Genomic DNA, 23,550 nt, shown 5'->3' with positions numbered 1-23,550 from the left:
TACATTCAAATGCTCGTGTGATAAAAGTAGAGAAGAAAATATGGAGGCCCTAGCGGACAAGTATATTCAGTTTATCAAATAGTCATTAATCACTTCTGTTTTAACAATAATAACATTAATAAAACATTCTTCCCAGAAATGTATGCCCAACAAGAATATCGGTAGTTTAACTATGCAACTGTAAAATGAAAGGGGTAGTTCACTAAGTTATATCAAAAAGTCCAATGGTGGTCATTTAAATGTTGAGCTATTTTCTCTTTGCAAATAATACACCTTTGAACGACCTTGTTTCTCAAAGTTGTATTGGTATTGCCAGAGGGTCACATCTAAATTTGCATTTTACAAAATTAATTACATTTATTTATTTTGTGTGTGGGTGTGGGATTCGTGCATCCTACAGTACTCACGCGAATGTCGGAGAACAACTTGATAGAGTTGGTTCTCTCCTCCCACTATGTGGGGTTTAGGACTTAGCTCAGGTCCTCAGGCTTGGAAACAAGTACCTTTATTAGCTGAGCAATCTCAACGGCCCCTGTTCTAATTTAACACTGTACTGTAAACTGCAGAAAACCTTAACAGAGTTAAGCTATGCTTGCTGATTAAAAGACACTGTACGACAAGAAAGATAGTTCAGTGGGTGAAACAACCTGAAATCCAGATGAAGTTGGGCATGGTAGGATGCCCTTGTAATCCCATTCTCCTACAGCAAGATAGGAGACAGAGACAAGAGAATCCCCAGAGACTACAGCCCAGCCAGCTGGGCATATGAGGCAGTGAAAAAGTAGGACAACCACTCAAGGTTGCTCTCTGACCATCGTGTGTATGCCATGATGTGCATGCCGGCATTATATAAGCACATATGCATGCATGCATGCATACATACATACATACATATATACATACATACATACATACACAAAAATTATTAAAGGGGGCACTATAGCTAACAAATAAAATAGATGCATATAACTGACTACTGTACTTCAGTTACATTCAAGCAAACTGCACAATTCTGAGAACTGAGCAAAGCCGAGGGTTCGAGGGCAGCAGCACAATGACTTCCATCGTAAGGCACAGAGAAGCAGTGTGGATATCCAGCCCACTGGGGAACCATAACGATTTTAGAAGAAATGAAAGGAAGTAAAAGATCTGATAACTTTTATCAAAATATTACTCTCTCAAGTTTTCAGCTCCCGAAATGAAACAGACCCTGTTTGGTCACTGGCTTAGTTAACCCCAGCACCAAATGTGTGATACTAAGTAGGTCAACACAGGTATGTCTTAGATCAGGTGCTGACAGCAGATTAAGGCCTCCTACTGCTTTTTGCAGATTGAGCAGCTACCTTAGCATGAAGGAAGAACAATACTGCTGGCCGGGAAGTCCTGCAATCCAGCCTCTCCTTTCTCCCTCTATTTCTCTCTACCAGAGCACAGTGCCCAGTCAGAGGACTCAGGAACAATATTATAAGCTTCAGTATTGGGGGACATTGTTAAATGTCCTCTAGAACCTCAGGACCAGAAATGACTTCTTTCCTGCATCAGCTGGCTCTCTGCAGCACTGCAGTCCTCCAGGTTTCCTAGCCTCAGCTAGCCTTCAGCTCAATTGTGATTCAGGCTTCAACTCTAAGCCTTTTAAAAATATGCTAAATGTCATTTGCTATCCTTAAATTGGCTACCCCTGTGGTTACTGGACACATTTAATGTGAGGTGTCTCTTGTTTTTTGGAAATGGTATTGTTAAATCAATGGCACAACTCCAAACATTGACTTACGAAAGAGTGGTCAGAACTATCTTCATTTAAAGAAGTCGTATGACAAAATCTATCTCAATTGCAGCTCCTATTTTACATCAATACCCAAAAATGACTTATCTAGGACCAACGCTGAACAACTTATAGAACAGTAGTGACAGCAGTAGTAATACAATTTTCAGTGCTAGAGGTAGAGGGCAGCACACAGTGCTATACTCAAAGTGAAGAAATTATGAATTCTTTTGATGGTTTTTAAAATGGAAGTTTTAAAGTAACTTCAAGTAGGAAATAGAGTATTACTTGGGGCTTTTGAGTTACATAGGCTGTCAAATCTTTATTTCAAACTGTTGGGAACAGAAAGATTTCCGATTTCAGGAGTTGGGTGTGGGAATATTTGTACACAGCTGATAGGAGAGCCTCAGGATTTTCTGAATTATAATCATAAATTCATTTAGGTTCATGTGCAGAGCCTCCCACGCATCCTGGAAATACTAGGATGCTGTGAGCAGTGTACTGTCCTTCTGACCTGCTACAGCCTATCACATGGACGCCTCTGGGCTATCGTGGCAGATTCTATAGGGCCTTTCAGATTTCCGATTCTGGATTAGGGATATCAAATGTGTAGGTAAAATTTTAGAATCCTCTCATACAAGAATAAATGCCATATTCATTCTTTCTTAAATGGAGAAGTTCAAAATGAAATTTTAGTGTTATATTTTAAAAAATAGTATTTGGAGAAACTGATCTTACATGCTAAGAGTTCAGTTGATTAAATCACTTCATAACTCCTTAATTCTCATTGTGAACACTATGCCAGTATTTCTCCAATACAGCTTCAAGGACACAGTGCCTAGGAAAACGCATTCACTTAGATAAAATACTCAAGATAAATGTGTATAGATGTGTGTGTGTGTGTGTGTGTGTGTGTGTGTGTGTGTGTGTGTGTGAGAGAGAGAGAGAGAGAGAGAGAGAGAGAGAGAGAGGGAGGGAGAGAGAGAAAAAGAGAGAGAGAGAGGGAGAGAGAGGGAGAGAGAGAGAGAGACAGAGAGAGACAGAGAGAGGAAGTATATATAAAATTTATTAGCTTAAATTGTACAGCCACAGGAGGGCATATATTAGGAAAAATAAAGACAAAATGCATTAAAATATGATTACCAATTCAATATTCTAAACAGATCTCTCCTACCACACTTCTTTCACTCCCCCCCACACACACACATTAAAACTCCACAAGAACCCAACTAAGAAATCAATAAACACTTGGCACATGCTACACAAAAGAACAACATGTTCGACACAATATAAAACAATCTTTAATTATCTCTAATGTTTTCTAAGAGGAAACACTCCTAAGAGGGACCATTTTGAAATTTCAGCTGGCATCAAAGCAGCTGAGGCTGCTCTTAGCCTCCACCACCATCTAGTGGTGAAGCTCAAAACCTTGCGTTCTGTGTCCTAGTCCTTATGTCTGCAAGTATTTAATCTGGAGCAGCCTTGAGCAGGGTGAGGGAGAAATGTCTGAGAAGAGCAATCAGTGCCATCAAGAAGTTAACACATGTGTGCAAAAAGAAACAAAGTCTAAAAGACACAAGTCACCTGGGGACTTGATAAAAACATCTTGCAAATACTGACTGTTTTTTCAGAATTAACAAAGAAAATTTCCCAATAATAAATCAGCTCTGTGCTTTTCAAACATTACTGTGGCTTTGAACACTGTCCCTTTCTTAACATTTATGCTCTGATACAGACTGACCATCTTTTCTGTAACGTAGAACTACCATGCTCCTTTCAGACAGTGAATCGGGTATACTTTGAATCATTGTGCTCTCAATACCATGAAACGCACAGGTGCTTCTCAGGTCACGCTTCCTGTGGACACTCATAATTCTATCACACTTCCCTCATCAACGCCCCAAAAGTCTCTAAATAGTTGAAATCATCTGGCAGAATGCAATTATCGTCCACAAAGCCGGCAGTTAATTTTGTTTTATTTTCTTTTATTATTTTATTTCAGTTTCACATCTCAAACTGTCATTTGTCATTCTGTTGAGGTACACACATCCTCTGATGCTCAACTCTCCCTTCAATGAGCTATTTTTTTTTTTATTTTTATTTTTTTTATTTTTTTTTGGTTTTTCGAGACAGGGTTTCTCTGTGTAGCCCTGGCTATCCTGGAACTCACTCTGTAGACCAGGCTGGCCTCGAACTCAGAAATCCGCCTGCCTCTGCCTCCCAAGTGCTGGGATTAAAAGCGTGCGCCACCACCACCTGGCTCAACGAGCTATTTTTAAAATACCCTCTGTTACTGCTGGTAAACGGCAGTGCAGGTACCACAAAGCTTTGGTTGGTGCATCAGTTACTTTTCTGTTGCTGTGATACAACATCATAACCAAAGAAACCAACAGAGACAAGTGTATTTGGCCTTATGCTTCCAGAAGATGAGTTTATTGGGGATAGGGAAGCATGGCAGCCGAAGGCAAGCATAGCAACAGGAATAAGAAACTGATATCTTGTATACTTTTTACTGCAAACATGAAGCTGAGAGGGTGCAGATCTAGGGTATGACTCTATAAACTCTATAAAGTCTCAATGTCTGCTCCCAGTGACATACTTCACCAGCAAGGGTACACCCCCTAGACTTCTTCAACAGTACCACCGACTGGGCCCAGTGTTCAAATGCTGAATCTACAGAGGACATTTCTTATTCAAGTCACCACTGTGGGTGTGCATAAAAGTAAAGTAAACTTTGGTGTGAAAGATAAATTCTGTATTGATAAGTATATTTTTCATCCGTGGGGAAGCTTAATGGCTTTCTGGCCACGGGAAGCAGGGACAAGCTTTCCTGTGGAAGATGGCCTCTTATTTATCAATCACCAAAGCTAGCCATCAAGCACTAGAATGATAACACATAATCCAGTTTTACAAGATTTCCTCTAAGGTACTGCAATCTATAATGAAAAACCTGGTATAGGTTCCTAAAAAACTAGATCAAAGAGAACAACATGCCTGGGGTCTAGGTAATACAGAAACCCAGACTTGCTACTTTGCTAAGTTCTAGTGCAAACATGGATCAATGTTCAAAGTAATAAGCAAGCATCTTTTAAAATTCTGTTGCTGTAAAATCATAAAAGTGATATGAAGAAACAAGTCAATGAACTGGTTAGTCAATTCCAAACCCGTGCTATTTACAAGACTGTACAACCTTTACTTGAATGTGGTCAACAGCATCTTTGTTTACCTGGCACGGTCCTTCCTCTTCCTAACTGCTATTAGGAGCCTCTAGTGGAAGCTTCCAGACCACCCAGGACCCGTGGAGAAGCCAGGCCTATACAGAGCCTGACCCTGCAGGCCTAGATGAGGCCTGTGGACAGCTTTCAGGTTCCACAGAGGAGCAAGAGTTAGGAAACAGAGCAGACATGGATCCTGTTCTTTACAGCCATGACTTGAAGCAGATGGCACAGCTACAGACAGCACCACATCTGAGGCTGACCCCGTCACGATTTCTCTGTCTCTGCCTGCCTTCTGTGCATCCACTGCTCAGACTTTAACACTGAACAGTTATGTGCTCATGAAATTCAAATACTTCATATTTACTGAACACCTCATACATACCCTGGTGTCAATTGTGTGGCCCAGTTAATCCTCATAGCCAACTCATAGGGAAAGACTAGTATTATTCCCCAGTCAGAACATAGGTGACTTGCCCCAAGGTCACACAACCAAAAAAGGCTGTGGCAATATTATACCCATCAATTCGTCTCCAACTGCTCAAGGCGTTAAGAAAAAAATTCTACAGCTTGGCTGCTTACATTAGCAACTATTATTAATACAAGCGGATTATTAAGATGTGAAAACAACATAAGTTAGGAAGCTTATTTTTATTTATTTATTTTTATTCCCTCAAAATTATGCTATAATTTATTCTCAAAGCACAGATACTTCTAAGTAAATGTCACTGAGCTTGCACACAGCAACAGAAGTGGAAGAGGATGAGCCAGCTACTAAGCATACAAGATTCCATGCTCAAAACATGCATGTAAAAGCATGCCCACATCAGCATTGAATAGCTTGTAAATATGCACCCTGGGACAAGAAAAAGGAACTCAATGAATCTAAACATTCCCTCAATGAGATTCTACCCTGTAAAGAGAGTGACAGACCTCCTGTGGGTCTACCTATACAAAGGCTATGATTCCCTTTATGTCCTACATGGGATCTGAACTTATTCTCCCATGTCTCATGGCATATATAGTCTAAATTTTCATTCTCAACTGAGAGGCATGCCTTCTGATAGGTCATATGCTATGAACATACATTCTTATCCAAATCACCTAGCTTTTTCTTGCAATGAACTCATGACTTTAAGCTGGATAATTTCTAAACGAAAGTGGTGCTTACAGATCTAAAGATTGAAAAGTCCCAGATGAAGGGGCATATAGATTTCTCAATGACAACACATTAGGGAAGAAATCTGAATGACAGATGTTGGGGAAACACAACTGTTGACTGGATAACACTGTTTCATCATCCCTGAGACTCACCAAAAAGCAGAAACATGGATGTTTCATTAATGGCCCATCCCAAAAAAGAAATTTGAGCTTCTTTTTCACACTGATTAAACTAACTGGTCCAGACAAAGCAACTTGCCATTGTTGGTGTTACAAGTTTGGAATCACAACAAAGGAGAAGTGGAAGAAGCAAAGTGAGTTCAAGGTCATCACTGACTACTCAGGAAGTTGGGGGCCAGTCTGGACAATATGAGAACCTGTCTCAAATGACAAAAATAACCCAAATTACAAAGAAGATAAACTGTTACACTCAAGTTATTAACTAAAGAGATGAGCAATTTGTACAGCATTAACTGCAGAAAGCCACACACAGAATCTAGAATTGTGTGCTTTGGCTGAGGAGAGAGCAAACTGCTCTGAAACACTTTGAGAAAGCACATACCCTGGCTTGTGATCACTGAGGCACTTCCTCTAACTTGCAGTTAACCCTCAGGCAACTTCCTGAAGTCCCCACACCACAAACTTGCTAAGCCCTGCCCCTCCCCACACATTACCACAGCATGACAAGCAGCCTTTATTTTCCAGGACAACTCTGGGTTTATCTCCTACATAATTTCTTCAGTTCCATCCCAGCTGGGGACTCGTGACTTTTCAGAGCTTAACTTTTCAAACTTACTGCATCCACTGACCAAAAAGATCAGCAGTCAGAGTCCTAGTAAATAAACCGCCTCACCAAGGGTGGCATTACCCTCCCCAAGCTGTCACAGTTTGAATAGTTAAGCATAGCTGGCTTCAGTCCCCTACAAAACAGGCTCTGAAGTACAGAGGCAGGAGCAAAGAGATAATCTAACACCCATATGACACTCATTGCCTGCAGATTAATTCTACGTGTACTTCCCTTCACTTACAGGACAGAGCACTCAGTAAACCAGTCCCTCTTCCCAGAATAGGTTTCCAGTACATTCACTAAGCAGTCTTTTAAGTACTTTCTGTAGTACTGGACACTGAAGGTATCAATCAAACCATCAAGGAGAGTCGTGCCCATTCCTAGCTAAGAATGATTCCAAAACAGAGGTCCCCTTGGAAGTATCCAAACACTTCCAAATATGGTGACAGTTGAGTTCTGTCTTGGGATCCAAGGAGATAAGGAGAAACATGATGTTTCTGACTTAAGTTAAAACACAAAACACCTGCTTCTGATTTACTGACATCTTTTTCCAAAAGGACACACAAAGGTGAAACACATGTGCTCAAGTTTCTGGTTTGTAACAATTAAGGTTCTAAACTTTGAACTTTTGCTAACATCAAGGCTTGAACTTGGCCAGACTCCAGAACACCAAGACCCTGCTGGAGTGGCGTCTGACTGACATTCATGTAACACTGTGCTTCATCAGTACTCACATCCAAGTAAGGCTCTGTGAGCTGTGCATCACCATGCAAATGCCCCGCACAGGAATCATTTTATAAACTGACACCTTTCAGCCTGCCAGAACGTGATGACACTACATTAGACATTTGCTCCTTCATCATGCTCTGACGGGGGACAAAAGGACAGCACATTCCTAAGGCTGTCCATCTTTAGCAGAGGTATCATTTGGCAACACAAGACTTCTGTCATGTGACTGATAGAATAATGTCCTCATTCTTCATTACGCCAAGCCAACAGGTTCCAGCAGGATTTAGTGCGTCACACGGGGAAGCACAGCCATGCTCTGCACGCAATGTGTCACAGCAAGGTTAGACTTTTTAGAAGCACATTTCAAATTACTTTAGCAGACATCCTTAAAAACACCATAGCATATGGAACCACGAAGTCCGTGGCGTGACATTTAAGACCCTATGCCTGCACCACAGAGTACTCACAGGTCTTTCAATACCGTGTCGCTGGTCAAGACTGTATAAACAGCTACCCTTCCATAAGCACTGCACACACTAGGGTCAACTTTAAAACTCTGCTTCCTGGGACTACCAGAGTTTATACTGGGCCTTGCCCCTAAGCTTCCGTATCCTTAACCTAGTGTGTTTCTCAATGTCTGGTGACTTTCCTATCTATAGAGACCCAAGCACCTACACACATGCACTACCATAAGCCGCATGCCAACAAAGTCTTTCTTAACAGAACTTTTAGAAAACGTACATGACTTGGGCCAGTAAATGGCTCAGCAAGTAAAGGTGTGTATGTTCAGGATCACCCACATAGATGCAATCCTCCGAACCCACAAGGTGGCAGCAGAGAAGCAATTCATAAAAGTTTCCTGACCTCCACACACATGGTAGTATGGTTATGCCTACACCTACACAAACACACACACACACACACAAATGCTTTATAAAACATTACATGATTCAATAAATGGATACTATGCAGTTAAAATTACATCATTAGAACATGCATACTTACATAAATGGTCGCTAGCAGAGACTAATGAAACATATTATGAAATAATAAAAAGCTAAGAGAAAGACTAAGGTAAAAAACACTCATTAAAACCAGTCTCCAAACAGTGTATGCGGTTGGAGCAAAGTGCACCTCAATTCCCTGCAGCCACTGGCAAAGGGTAGAGACAGGACAGTAACAATGAAACTGCTTCCATACCTGAAAAGGGGGCTTGCAGATTATGTAACATTAGGAATGATACGTAAGAGGCTGGAGATGTGCTCAGTTGGTAAAGTGCTTGCTCTGCAAGCATGAGTAGCCAGTTCAGATCCCAGCACACATACACAACGGCAGGCCCAACAGTGCATGCTTGTGACCCACCTCAGGGGAAGCAGGGCCAAGAGCAGCCCTGGGCCTCCCTGGGCAGCTAGTCTAGCCAATCAGTGATTTCTACACTTAGTGGGAGATTCGCTCTGAAAAACTGAAGTGAAAGGTGACTGAAGAAGATAAAGAAGATACTGAACACTGAGCTCGGGCTTTCATTCGATGAGCTGCATATCCACCCATGTGAACACACACACACAAACACATATGCATACAAACACACACACAAACAGGGCTGGTGATGAAGCTCATTAATGAACCAATGCTTAGCTTTTCAGGAGGGCTTGGTCTTGATCACTGAACCCTGCTCCCCCACACGCACACCAAATCATCACAAATAATTGGACTTTTGAGTAAAGAAGAAGATAGAACATTTATAGAATCAGAATGTAAAAAGGAAAGTTGTCATGAGCAGTTGATGGCAGGCCAGATAAGAACTGACTGGAAACAATAATAGACATATTTTGAGATTCCATGTGTTAAAAGCTCTCTGTTTGTAGTATAAATACACGAGGGATATTTATATATAACCAGTCTTATTACTAACAAGGCAGATCCGCTGCCTGGAAACAGTACAACAGTGAGCATGTCCCATTGGGTGAGTCATTAACAGGGTGGGCTGAGGGGGTGGAAGTTTTGAGAAAAAAATAAACAGGAGTGAACTTGAATGTCACAATTCCACAAAAGGAAATGGGAAGATGGTCAGGGAACAAAAACTGTTTAACATAATTCAAAATATTATAAATAAACAAAAATACTCATTATTGTAACTTATTTTTTCATTTTAATAATGAGTATTTCAAAAAAAGGGACCATGCCCTCTCTTATTTTATAATTTATAATTATTTATTTAATGTGTTAATTAAGATAGTATTATATGATATTCCCCCTCCTTCCTTTCCTGCTTCTAACCCTTCCCAGCTACCCTCCCTCAAACTCTTCCTCAAGTCAATAGTAAAAATGGACTAGGGTCTAAACAGTGAATTCTCAATAGAAAAAAATGAAAATTGAAAAGAAACATCTCAAAAAAGGTTTACTATCCTTAGCAATTAGAGAAATGCAAATTTAAAAACATCAAGATTTCATCTCATTCCAGTCAGATGGATAAGATCAAATAGACAATTGACAATAAAGGCTGGAACGATTATGGGGAAGGAAGAACCCTCATCCACTGCTGGGGGGGGGGATACCAACTGGCGCAGCCACTCGGAATCAGTGTGGACAATCTTAAAAATAAACCCTCAAAACCTAAAAACTCCTTGGCCTATGTCCAAGAGACTCTGGTATCCTATTCCACAGATGCTGGCAGTCATGGAGGCTGTTGCTCTCTTCACAACTGGGAAACTGAAACAATCTAAGTATCCTTCAATGGAAGAATAAATAACAAAAAATTGACACATACACAATGAACTATTACTCAGCTATAAAGAAAAATAAAATTTTAAGATAAATGGACCTAGAACAAATATTTGAAAACTGAATGCAGCAAGGATAAATTTTGAAGAGAACTCAAGATGAAGCTGAAAACTCAAAAAAAAAGTTAGAATTTTATGGGAAAGCCATATAAACGGAAAGTATCAAATAGAAGAAAGGGTATTAGAAAATGAAGATAATATACAATTAGACCGCATAAACAAAAATATGAAAAAATTAAAATACATGATAGGAATGTGCACACATTGGAGGATACCATAAAAAGAAGACCCAATATCAGATTATAAGTATCAATAAAGAAGAACCCCAAGTCAATGGTATAGACTAGATATTCAACAATATCATAGAGGAGTGCTTTCCGAAATTAACACACAGAGATGTAAGCAGTATACAGAACACCAATTAGAACTAGAAAAGGAGATCCTCACAGACTGTTACAGTTAAAACACAATATATTCAGAACAAAGAAAAGTCTGGAAAGCTGCAAAGGGAAAAACACAAGTTACATACAAAGAAAAACCCATCAAAACAATAACCGATTTCTCATAGGAAACTTTAAAAGCTGGACTAGCTTGGAGCAATGTGCAAGTCCTAAAAACCATGGATGCCAACAAAGACTACTGTGTTCAGCAAAATCATCTGCCATAAGTGAAGGAGAAGAAAACTTTCTGAGACACATGGGTGTGCACGCGCACACACACACACACACACACACGAATCCATGCCCACCAAATGAGCCCTAAAAAGAATACTGGAAAGAATTCTTCTGACTGAAAAGAAGAGTAAGTGTTGAGAAAAGACTATAGAAAGAAAATAAATGATGATATAATTACTGAAACATATAAGAGAGCCAGGAACATAAACAGCAAAACAACAAGAAAAGGACAGCAAACCAATACGCACCTTCCAAAAGTAAACATTAATGGCCTCAACTCTAAATGAATTAGGAAATAAAATCCATTTGTCAGTTGTCCACAAGAAACTCATATCAACTTTAAATATAGGAACCACCTTAAAGCAAAGGGTGCAAAAAGTATTCCAAGCAAAAGGAACCAGGAAGTTAGCAGGTATGACTATTCTGCTATCTGATGAAACAGAATTCATGAAGAAAGACACTTTATTTCTATCAAGGAAATAATTAACCAAGGAGACATTATAATCCTAAACATACATGCAACAAACTCTAGAATACTCAATTTCATAAAAAATGTTCTACTGGAATTAAAGATATAGATTAACTCCAATTTAGTAATAGTAGGTGATTTCAAAACCCCACTTTCCCCAGTGTACAAGTATTCTAGAAAAAAATAAACAGAGAAATGACAGAATTAAAAGAATTAAATGACATTATACATCAAATAGAACTTACCGAACTATACACCCAAATACAAAGGACTACATATGTGCATATGTACTTACATACATACAAGCATACATACTTCTCAGCAGCATATGGATATGTTCTTTACAATAAACTACATCCTGGGTACAAAGCAAATATAGAGAAATTCAAGAACACTGAAATAAGTCCATGTATTCTATCAGATCACAATACAATAAAACTTAGAATCAATAGTAAACAAAACTCTGGTAAGTATATAAACTCATAGAAATTCAATATTATAGAATGATGAATGAGTAAAAGAAGAAAATGAAACAGCGAACATTAACAAATCTGTGATTAAGTAAAACTGGCCGCACATGATCACAAAACTTCTAGGACACACTAAAAGCAGTCCCGAGAGAGAGAAATATACAGCTCTCGGTGTCTATATCAAAAATTATCACAAAACTATTATTATTAAATAAAAACAGAAGAACAGTCCCACACTCATGTCATGATATCAATGTTACTCTAATACCAAATCCGGGGGAAAATATAAGAACAAAACCCCCAAACTATAGACAAATATCCATCATGAGCATCAGTACAATTATCTGCAAGAACATTCTTAAAAGTTACAGGCACATAACAAAAAGATACCACAAACAAGTCGGCTTAATCCCAGAAATGCAAGGATGTTTCAACATATGTAAATCAATAAATATAGCAAGTCATATGGATTTAAAGACAAAAATACCATGATCATCTCAATAAATTAAATTTTTAATTTAATAAATTAAATTTTGTCCTTTGACAAAATCCAGTGCCTTCGAGATAAAAGTCCTAGAAAGAATAGGACTAGAGGTAGCACACCTCAACATAAAAAAGGAGATGTTTATATGCAATACATAGACACACACACACACACACACACACACACACACACAATATCCAAACTCCTTTTCAGTAGAGTGCTTGAAGATCTAAACAGAGTAATAGGAAAAAGATTTAAAAAACTACAGAATTTCAAATAGAAACAGACATCATCTTTATCCATGTTTGTAGATATGCCATTATACAACACAATCCTCTAAATTACACCAGAAAATTACAAATTATCGACAATTCCAGCAAAGTAGCAGGATACAAAATCAGATTACAAAATTCAGTAGCCTTTCAATATACCAATACCACATTGATAAAAATATGGAAACACTCTAATTTACAATAGCCTCAAAGAAATTAAAATATCTAACCAACTAGGGGAAACACCTACACAACTTTAAATCTCTCAAGAAAGAGACTGAGAAAAATACTAGGAAATACAGAGATGTTTCATGTTCACAGCCTGGAAAAATCAATATTAGGAATATGATCATTCTCCTAAAAGCAATTTACAAGTGCAATGTAATTCAAATCAGAGTTCCTATTACACTCTTCACTGAGAGAAAAAAGAAAGAAAATGCTAAAATCCTATGAAACCACAGAAGACCCCTGAAATCCAAAGCAATCCTTAGCAAATGAATGATGTTAGAGAGATTACCACTGCAGATTTTAAAATATACTGCAGAGATACAGTAATTAAAAACAACATGGTATTAGCACACTCTAGACCCTGCACAAAAAGTTGGCCCCAAATGGATTAAACACTTCAGTGTGAAATCTGAAATGCTGGGACCTGCTGGAAGAGAATATGCATATTCTAAATGTGTCTCCTTGTACCCACAGGAAAATATAGCTCTCACACCTTGTCAGGAAGCTTCTTATGGAAAACGGCATCACATCAAAGACTCCCTTCTGATTTAAACATCAGGACTGTGCCCAGGTACTTCTCACTCCCTCCTAGGAGGCAATGTGTCTTCTCAAGTCTTCTGAGGTCACACTGACATGGATACACTTTCCTTCAGCACCACTAACAACCAAACGTCTCTCACCTTTTAGGTTTCTTAAATAGTTTTGTAGTTCTATTTCAAATTCCATCTGATAAATTCTAAATGATAAAATAAGATTAGTCTTGTTTTTCAGGGAGTTACAAATGAAAATACGTTCTTTCAATGATAATAATACAAGATTTGAGCTAATTCTTTTTATAGAAATGATACAAAAGTCATCTATGTCTGATAAAAACAACACTCACGATGTGTTATACCTTTAAGTACTGATGCTTCTTGATTTAATTTATATCTAAAATGTTCTATACCACAATTAGCCAGGAGTAAAAAAATTAAGCATTTGTACTTTAATGATAAAACAAAGGATACTATAGTTGCTACTTCAAAATTCTCATTTCTAACCATAGAAATAGAAGTAAGATAGCCCATGGAATACAAATAACTATAACTACAGGGGTAACTATATTTTCAATCTTGTTTAAAATATATAAATTTCAATCTCATTAAATGTATATAATTTTGGTAAGAGGTTTTGTCTGTAATATTCACTCCATCTCATGCCAAACTGTGTTCTTGATTACTTAATTTTACATATGTTAATCTATTTCACATGTAAATGTTACATCAGATACTGAGGGTGTAAAAAGTGATTCTGATCCAGATTATGATGGCTGATAGTTTTGCTCTGATCCTGGACTTACGTTAATAGCCTTTAGCAGCTAGTCCTCTGTCCTGAAGACTGCCATCTTATCCACTACTCAGCTTCCTCTACATCAGATCCTAGGAATGAGCTTCCTAAATACAAGGGACCTTATAATATTTAATAAATAATATTTGGCCCACATATGCACAAAACTGTGATATTTGGCCAACAGGGGGAGCTGTAAACAAAAACTGGGAGGAAGAAGAAAAAAAAAAAAAACCCTTCACCTATCTATGAAGCAAAAGTCTTGTTGGCAGAGACTAACTGAATATTAAAATTTCATATTATGGAGAGGTTGTAATGTTGTGGATCAAAGGCTGGTTACCTTACCTTGGGATAAGATTCAGCCTTCTGGAACAGCAATTCCTTGACACCCTGTACTGGAATTAACATCTTGTGGCAATAGATAAAACTCTTTTAGAATCTACTGACTTAGCAAGCAACTACCTTCTCCCAATCCAAACCCTAGGAATGCCATCAAAAAGTATCTTGATTCTATAAAAAAGTTTTCCCCATCTCCACGTACCTGTCTCTCCAATGTACCCAACAATGTATTCTAGACTTGCTTTGAATTATGACTTTCTCTGTTTTATAAAACTATAAAAACTTAGTGAAACTACTTCCATGTTAAGATGGGAATATGGGTAACCTAAATCTGTGCTCCTGGGTGATAGCCACTCAAAATGGCTCCAAAATAAACTATCTCTTTTTGAGGAGGAGAAGAAGAAGAAAGAGGAAGGTGAGGAGGAAAAGGAGGAGGAAAGGAAAAAGAGGAAGTAGCTTCTTCTGCAGCAGATGGTGACAGATTATAAAACTTCATAACTGTCTAAAATGCAGACAACAACTGACTGTGGGGTACTCAACACCAGCTGATACATCTGCCACAGCTAGAGCTTAGTAAACATTGCGTAAGAGTAGAAAGATTCTAAGAGCCAGAAGACCAAGATGTCTGCTTCGTGATTGTACCTTCTATATAGGGTGGAAAAACTACACCCACGAAATCACAACAGTATAGCTATCTAACCGTTACAACCCAGACAATGACAACACCAGCTGACATGCTAATGGGAAAGACACAGAGTCCTACTCCCAGATGAAGAACCACAAGCAGTTAATGACTGCTGAAAGAGGAATAATTAGTTTTCTCCAGGGATGACCCTCGTAATAATCAACCTTCAAAACACAAGCATATGAACACTAACTGGACTCTGATCAGAGTACATTTATTTGTTTATATATATGTAACAATAAGGAAAAGGAAGAGTGAATTAAAGCACGAAATCGTAGCAGTAGGAAGGAAACATGAGGGTATCTTTTCAGTTACTACTAGCATATTCATGACTATAGGTATTTGCTAACATATTGGTGCTATTTGCTCCATAGGTTTCCTGAAACAACTCACCCATAGATAAATGTCACGTGATTACAGGAACACATGCATTTATGGGTGCAAAACCAATGAAGTACAATACGCAGGAAGCAGCTCAGGGAAGCCATGTTTAATTCTTTCCTAAGCCTCTTCTGGGGGAATTCCCCAGATAGTTTTCATTACGATCAATAGTGAGTGCTGCCATAAATTTACTGTTCTTGCAAATCTTTTATTAAACAAAGACTGTATTAAAGGGTTGCAGCATTAGGAAGATTGCAAATCACTGGTTTAGAGGAAGGAAAAATAAGGGAAAATTACATAATTAAATTGTAATCTCAAACAAGAAAAGCAAATTACAATTCCAGAAATACTTATTTTTCTGTCATACATTACATCTCTACCTCAGTTCCCCCCCCCTTTACTCCTCTTAGCCTCCTTCTCTCCCAAATTCCTTCTCTTTCTCTCCTCAGTTTCCCTTCAGGCCTCCCAGGGATATCAACCTAACACAAAGGGACAAAGAAGCAGCTGTCAGTAGTTGAGTTGGGCATCATTAAAAGATTTATAAACTGTCTGGTAAACTTATTTTATGAATAGATTAGTAGCTTAAAACTGTCTTACAATAATGAGCTTGATGCCTGGTTTATGTGCTTTCCTATATTTGTGTTTTGTTTTGGGGCTAAAAAATTACAAGAGTAATTTTAATTTAATTACAAGAGTAATAATAATTTGCAGAATCTAAGTCTTGGCATGGAATAAATGGTCTTTTTTTTTTTTCCAGATACCCCTGAGCTCTACTTTCATTTCTATTGCAGTGATAAAAGACCTATCAAAAGGCAATTGTGCAGTTATGGCGAGAGTTTTATTTGGCTTATAATTCCAGGTTACAGTGTATCATTGAGACGATGTTAGCTCAGGAACTTGAGATAGCTGGTTACATCATATCCATAATCAAAGAGAAAAATGAATGCATGTGTGCTCTTCAGTTTTTGTGATTTTGTTCATCCCCTCTTCTCCACTCATACAGCTCAAGGCCCAGCTAGGGAATTATGCCACCCACAGTGGCTGAGTCTTCCTGTATCAGTTAACTTGAGAAAATAGCACCTCTCACTTTTGATCTAGCTATCCTCACTTTGTTTCTCTCCCTTCCCACCTACCTTTAACTCTCTTCCTCTCTTCCTCTCTTTAATACATCTACTCAGTTGTTGATTGATTTTGCTATTGGCTTCCAGGAACCAGGGTTGGCTCGACTTTTGTTCACAGAGTCAACTTTAGATCCATCTACAACTTCATTGATCTAAAATTTCCTTCCCTACTCTAATGTATTTTTTTCTCCTCATAGTGAATATATTCATGGTTAGTGTTGGACATTTATTTTTTTCCTTATCTACATACAGTGTTGTAAACTACCTCTAGTTCCTGCTTTATTTCTAACACCACATTTCAATACAATGTTTATTTGATTCAAATATTTGCCTTCACCCTCAGTTAAAAATATTTTATAATGATCATTTAACTTTTGACTCATTTGTGTCTGCAGATGTAAAATGTGTTCCAATAGTACAGCTAATATACTTATATTACATCATTTATTTATAAACCCACTATGAAAATCTAACTACTAAGTGGAGTGTTTAAGCCATTTATAATTATAATCATTCATTATTTATAAATAAAGTTGTGATCAAATTAACCATTTTTTACAATTGTTTCCTATTGGTTCCATCTGCTTTCCTCCCCTTTGACCCATTCTGCCTACATTCATATTAATTAAATATATTTTATGATTTAACAGAAAAAGCTTTAACAGTCTTTGAAAGCTTCTGAAACTTTAAAAATTCTCAAGGACCTTCACCAAGGTTTTATAACAGTAACTGGGGAGAAAGAGTCCCTAGCCCACCGAGCTGCAAGGATGCAGTTTTCATGCTGGGTGGTTTTACACTGATACAGATGACAGATGCCCATGTATCACTCAGGCCTCTCCAGTAATCTTTGACCCTTAGTCCTTTAAGTAACCCCAATAAACTCACTGTCCACTTAGCTAGACTCAGGGTGACTCATTCCTTCAGTCTGTCATTGGTGCTTATCTGGGGTAACTAAACATTCAATCATGTCTTCCCAGGAAAAGTCACATAACAAAAACCTATGTAAACAGGCCAGAGTCTTGTTGTCTATTTGAGTTTTCTTTAGAAGAACCCCCACGTTGTCTTTCACAGTAGCTGCACTGGATCCTCCTCCCAGCAGCTGTGAAGAAGGGCTCCTCTCCCACACCGTCAGTCACCAGCACTTGTCAACTTGTCTTTGGTCTTCTTCATGACATTCACGCTGACTGGGGGATAGATGGAATTTCAAAGTACTTTAAACTTGCATTTCTAAGTAGTCTATGGATGTTGATCATTTCTTCAGTTATTTATTGGCTCTTTGTATTTCATCCCTTTGAAAAATGTCCACTAATTTCATTAGCCCACTCCCATTATGATTTTTGTTTTATGATATTTAATTCTTAAGGTTCATTATACATCTGGTATCTCTCATATATATATATACACATATACACATATGGGGAGGAGGGAGGGAGGGAGTGGGGGAGGGAGGGAGGGGGCACAGACAGACAGACAGACATGTATAATTGGAAAAGAGTCCTTTCTTACCCCAGTGGGCTCTTTTCACTCTTGCTGCCAGGTTGCCTTTGCATTGTAGGGTTTTAATCACATGCAGCCTCATTTGTCAAGTCCTATGATAACTTCCTGTGCCATCAGCTTCTTTTTCAGAACATGCTTGCCCATAAATGTATCTTGAAGAAGTTTTAGCTGTGTTTTCATCAGTTTCAGAATTCCAGCTCTTCCTGGAATCTTGATTGATTTTGAGTTGATTTGTGTGCAGCATGAGGAATGTCAATATAGATGTGTTTGTTTATAAGTGAACATTCAGTTTTCCTAGCACCATGTGAGGAGGCTGTCTCCTTTCTGAAATCTTTGCTACAGACTAGGTGCCTATGGCTGTTGGTTTTGGTTTATTCTTGGGTCCTCTATTCTAGCCCACTGGTCTATGTGTCCAGTTTTGTGTGCCACTGTCAGGCTGATATCAGCACTGTAGTTCTGGACAACAGATTATGATCAGGCACAATGAAGTCTCTGCATAGTTCTACTTAGGGTTGCTTTAGCTTTGTTGGGTCTTCTGTGATTCCTTAAAAATATTAAAAAGGCCTTTTCTAGACAAAAGGCCTCTGGAATTTTGATGGAAATTACATTTAATCTATAGCATGCCTTAGGTGATATATTCACTTTCACAATACCAACTCTGCCAATCCATGAATGTGGGAGTTATTTCCATCTGATAAATCTGAAGAAATATGTCTGGTCACAGGTATTTCACACAGAAGATTATCAATTGATATGAAGCCTAAGACCCCCAAGATGAACAAATTCTGATTGCTATGGCAAAGTTCCTTCCTATGTTCCTTCTTGGGTTCTACAAACCCATGTCCCTCCAGTCTCTCTGTCTGTCTGTCCCCTCCTCTCTCTCCATCTCTCTTGTATATCCTTCTCTCTTTCTTCTCCTCACTAATATCATCCTGACTTTTTGAGAATAAAATTTCTTTTCTTCCGGCACATGTCCACACAATTATCCTAAGCTATAGCTCATGGGTCCAGCCACTTGAGTAACCTGAACAAATGAAACAGACCGGAAGGTGCACACCAGCCTGAAAGCTCTTTCTACAGGAATAAGAACAGAAGCTTCCAATCAGGGAAGCAAGGACACTAACACCCAGTAACACTCCTAAAGTACCAGATGTTTTTGAGAATATCAGTTCCCTAGTTAAAAACAAAACAAAACAAAACATACAAAAAAACACCGTAGTTCTAAATTTGATTATTCCTCTAAAGAAAGGTCTAAATCACAGCTTCTGCAAGTATGGCTCAGGTATTATCTCTGATGAGCCAGAAAACCAGGAAGTCTGCTGTGAAACATAGAGATTCTAATTTGATTTCTTGGAAACAAATTCTTGTTCCTGGGCATGGGACAAGAGGTAAAACAGAGCATTGTGGCAGACAGCATGTGAAGGGAGGGGCTGCTCAGACAGTAGCTAGAGGAAGAGGCAGAAAGAACCAGGAGCCAGGTGCATCTTTCTACAACCCAGTGACCTGCTTCTTCCCCAGCTCCTACTTCGTACCCTCTCTCAATAAAACCATTGATTGGGTCAAAGGCCTTAAGATCCAATCATTTTATAAAAGCCTATCAGCTGACAAGTAGGCCTGACATCAATTAGACAGCTGTTGTTTACTGCTAACATCTGAGTGCCACTCTCAACAGAAAGGTAACTGGCCATCCCTAGCACAAGAAACCTAGCCCATGTCCCAATCTTCTCAATCTAGTGAGGTTATAGATTTTACAAGAAAATCTACTACCATCTATTTGCTAGACCAGCATAATTCCTGGCTATATTCTAAACTCAACCTTATACTTACAGATAATTGTAGCTCCTAACATTCATCAAAGAAGTCTCTCTTTACAATAAATAAAGTGCATCAAAGAAAACCCTAACTAGAAAACAACACAGAGATCCACAGATCATGGGAAGTCTACCTCTATATTACAACTCTTAAATAAAAGACAGGACAGAATAATTGCAAGATCCAGGATACCAAGAAGTCTGTGAAATCGTCTTTCCAGAAGTGGCTGCATAAAAAAGATCTGAACAGTGCAATATCAAGAGGCATGTATACAGCGTAGAGGAAGTCCCAAGTGAGTGAAGTCTTGAGTTACTGTGTGCTGTGAGCATTAGTATGGCCATGTCAAGGACCCCATAACCATAGCCTCAGAGAGATGTCAAAGCCATCCTCAAGGAACCAAGTGCAATGCTGACAGCATGTGCAGAAAATGTCACCCATGACTTTCTCTCCCTGGATACTTATGGCCTGAAGACTGCTCCCTTAGAGAGATTGTTCCTATTGAAGTTTGCTAAACAAGCCTCCTTTTTTTATCTGGATGCAGTAATTGCCTCCTTGTCCAGCTGTATACAAAACCCCACTTCTTTGTTTAACTGCACAGAGTAAACACTCTGATTTCTGAAGTGCTGTGGTTTCTCCAATAGAGAACTCAGTCTAGCTGATCCCAGCTTTTCTGTGTATCTGTCTGTTTTTTGTGCATATCCTCATCATCCCCAATCACATCCAAGTCCCCAGGGCTATGTAAGGATGCAGCAAACATGTTAACTCTTAAAGGGGACAAAGATCTCATGGGATCACAACCCTTGACAAGGAACTTACAAGGTAACTGGTGACTACTGAGAAAGGGAGAATTAGTCTATTCCAGGGTTGTTGTTCAATGTTGCCTGCCCAATCCAAAGTTATCAGCCCTGAAACCCTATACACATAAGTGGACTCAACCGGTTAGAGTTATATATTTATGTGTATAATTGGAGAAGAGGGCATCAACTGGAGAGTGAGGAGATATGGAAAGAATTAGATGAAGAAAACTGTGTGAGTGAGGGAAGAAAGAGAAAAGGGAAGTGATATAAGTGTATCTCAATTTTAAACATATATAGGATGTTTTTAAAGACCATCAGCTTATAACACAAGAGGGTACACATGAGCCTGCTGGAAACACTTCATATATAAGCCATAACAAATCTGTTATGTCCCCTTGGAAAATTGTGACAGTTAGTTATACATATTAACCATAGGCTTGAAAGAGCTAGGGAGAGCTGCAAAGGAGTCAACAAGTAAGCAAGCAGAAACAGGATCATCCTGAGACCCAGCATACAGAAGCAGCAGATTCAGGCATTTCTCCCTGAAAAGTTCCTCAAGTGCAAAAAGAAAAATCACAAGACCAGCCCTTGTCTTCTTGTCAGGAAGGTTCTCTGAGCAATTGCTCCAAAAAAAAAAAAACCCAACCTGTCTTGAAACGCATGGTCTTAAGGACACAAGACAAACAGATATACATAAATTCTTTCACAAAAACTTATATGTTTATCTTCTACCATCCTAGGGTTGTTTTGTGCATTGTCTGTTAAAGGACTCAACAGGAAGGAAGCTCTCTTAAAAGTTTGTGTACCTGTGCCTGGATCCAACCCTTGTACATGCCCTCTCCTTCTGAGAGCTAGATACTGCACTTCATATCAACCTTGTTCTACTATGCCCATCAAAACTGTGTAACACATCATAAACTGACTACACACAGTTGATACTTTTCCTGTACACAGTGTATTAGTTAGGCTGGTGTTTCAGCCCCCAAGATGTTAGGGTGACACAGGTTTGCAAAGTACTGAAACTCGACTCTGGTAAGTAAAACTAGACATAGAAAGGTAAAGCCAGAATGTGGATTCCAGGAGCTACTCTGCCGTGATTCAAATACTAATTCTAGGAGCTGAGAAACCTGGGTGAGGAATGGAACAGCTGCAGAAGTGTTGCTAGTAAAACACTAAGTGCTTATAGAACTGTATGCAGAAAGAATTCAGTGTTCTCAAATGCACTGGCTCAAAGAAACAGGAGGCAAAGAAGGAAACTCGCAAGCTCTGTGTAGAGGCTGACCCTGTGTTTAGAATACCAGCTTTCCACTCTACATACTTCTTACTCTCCTACTCCTGATGATATGCCCTCATTTTTGCCACATGCTGGTTTAATCCTTACACTCCACATTTCCTAGAATTACATGGAAAAGTAAATAGCTCCAGTTCAAGGAAAACACAATGTCCTTCCCAATTGTACCCTTTATCAGGTATGAAGAACACTCCAGAGGAAGGTCAGGAAGGCACAAGAGTACCAGAATATAAGTGGGTGCCATCAGACCATCAGAGTAAACTAGTATCTCATGCAATAAACCAGGGAAGTCTAGAGAGCAGCCTCCTAAAGACTGTTAACATCAAATCCTCCTTCTAATCGCAAAATGTTTACATATGGGAGACTCTGCAATGTTCCCTGGTAGTATCTGGCCTCTAGAAAGTTCTGATTTCTTCTATTAATCCATAAGTCTATTTACCCAAGAGATTTCAATGCAGCTGATTACAAGATGGCGTGCTCTCTGGTTATCAGTCTCTACCAGAGCCAAGTAATGAGCTTCCCTCAACCAGCTCTGATCGCAAATACTTGTGCCAAAAGACATGTAGTGATTAGGTTTGCATATAAGACACAAAATTTAAAAAAAAATCTATACTTCCTTAGGAAAAAAATGTGTGTCCTGATTGTCCATTCTCAGTGCCCAAACACTGCCTACTGCTTGGTAGGTATAGTGAATACAGAACAGTACTTGCTGTACAGTAGCCTTTGGTTACCCCTCTCTTGGAGCCCCCCACCCTCCCCGGTTGGGGTTTCCTTCTCATGCACCTGTGGTAAACCTACCTTGACTCAGCAGGGAGGGAAAAGGAGGGGAGTCAAAGAAAAACAACAAAAATACAAGAGCCTCAAAGTATCATAAGAAATCTAGGGGTGATTTAAACCATTTATATAAGAATGAGAATAGGTTAAATGAAAATATATCACTTTTTATAAATGACTTCCTATAAGTGTAAATCTCCAGATGAGTTGAACAGCAGTGGGTGTTGTTATCCTGCCAAGGGAGTTCAGGAATCAGCCATCAACACGAAGGCTGCTGTACTCAGTTCAGTGGGAAGGTACAGAACTTTAAAAGCTATTACTACAGAAGCTGGAATGAACTTAAAATATGAATTGTAACATGAACAATACAAACCTATCAAAATTTTAACATGTGATGTGTTCATCTATAGTCCTACTTATGAGCTACGTGCCAACAATAATTAACTAATTTTAAAAATGTGGAAAAAAGAGACTAACATCTCAGAGGGGGGGGGGG

The 23,550-nt window shown here is 38.8% G+C and overlaps 1 protein-coding gene across 1 annotated transcript in view; it reads right to left on the bottom strand.

Annotated features, from left to right (window-relative positions):
- Med12l (mediator complex subunit 12L) overlaps nt 1-23,550 on the bottom strand; it is a 292,238-nt gene that overhangs the window by 125,512 nt on the left and 143,176 nt on the right. The window lies entirely within an intron of this gene.

Source organism: Grammomys surdaster, unplaced genomic scaffold (genome assembly GCF_004785775.1).
Source record: "Grammomys surdaster isolate TR1022 unplaced genomic scaffold, NIH_TR_1.0 139, whole genome shotgun sequence".
NCBI lineage: Eukaryota > Metazoa > Chordata > Mammalia > Rodentia > Muridae > Grammomys > Grammomys surdaster.
Note: the sequence above shows the minus strand (reverse complement) of the source record. Positions and strands in the feature narration are given on the sequence as shown.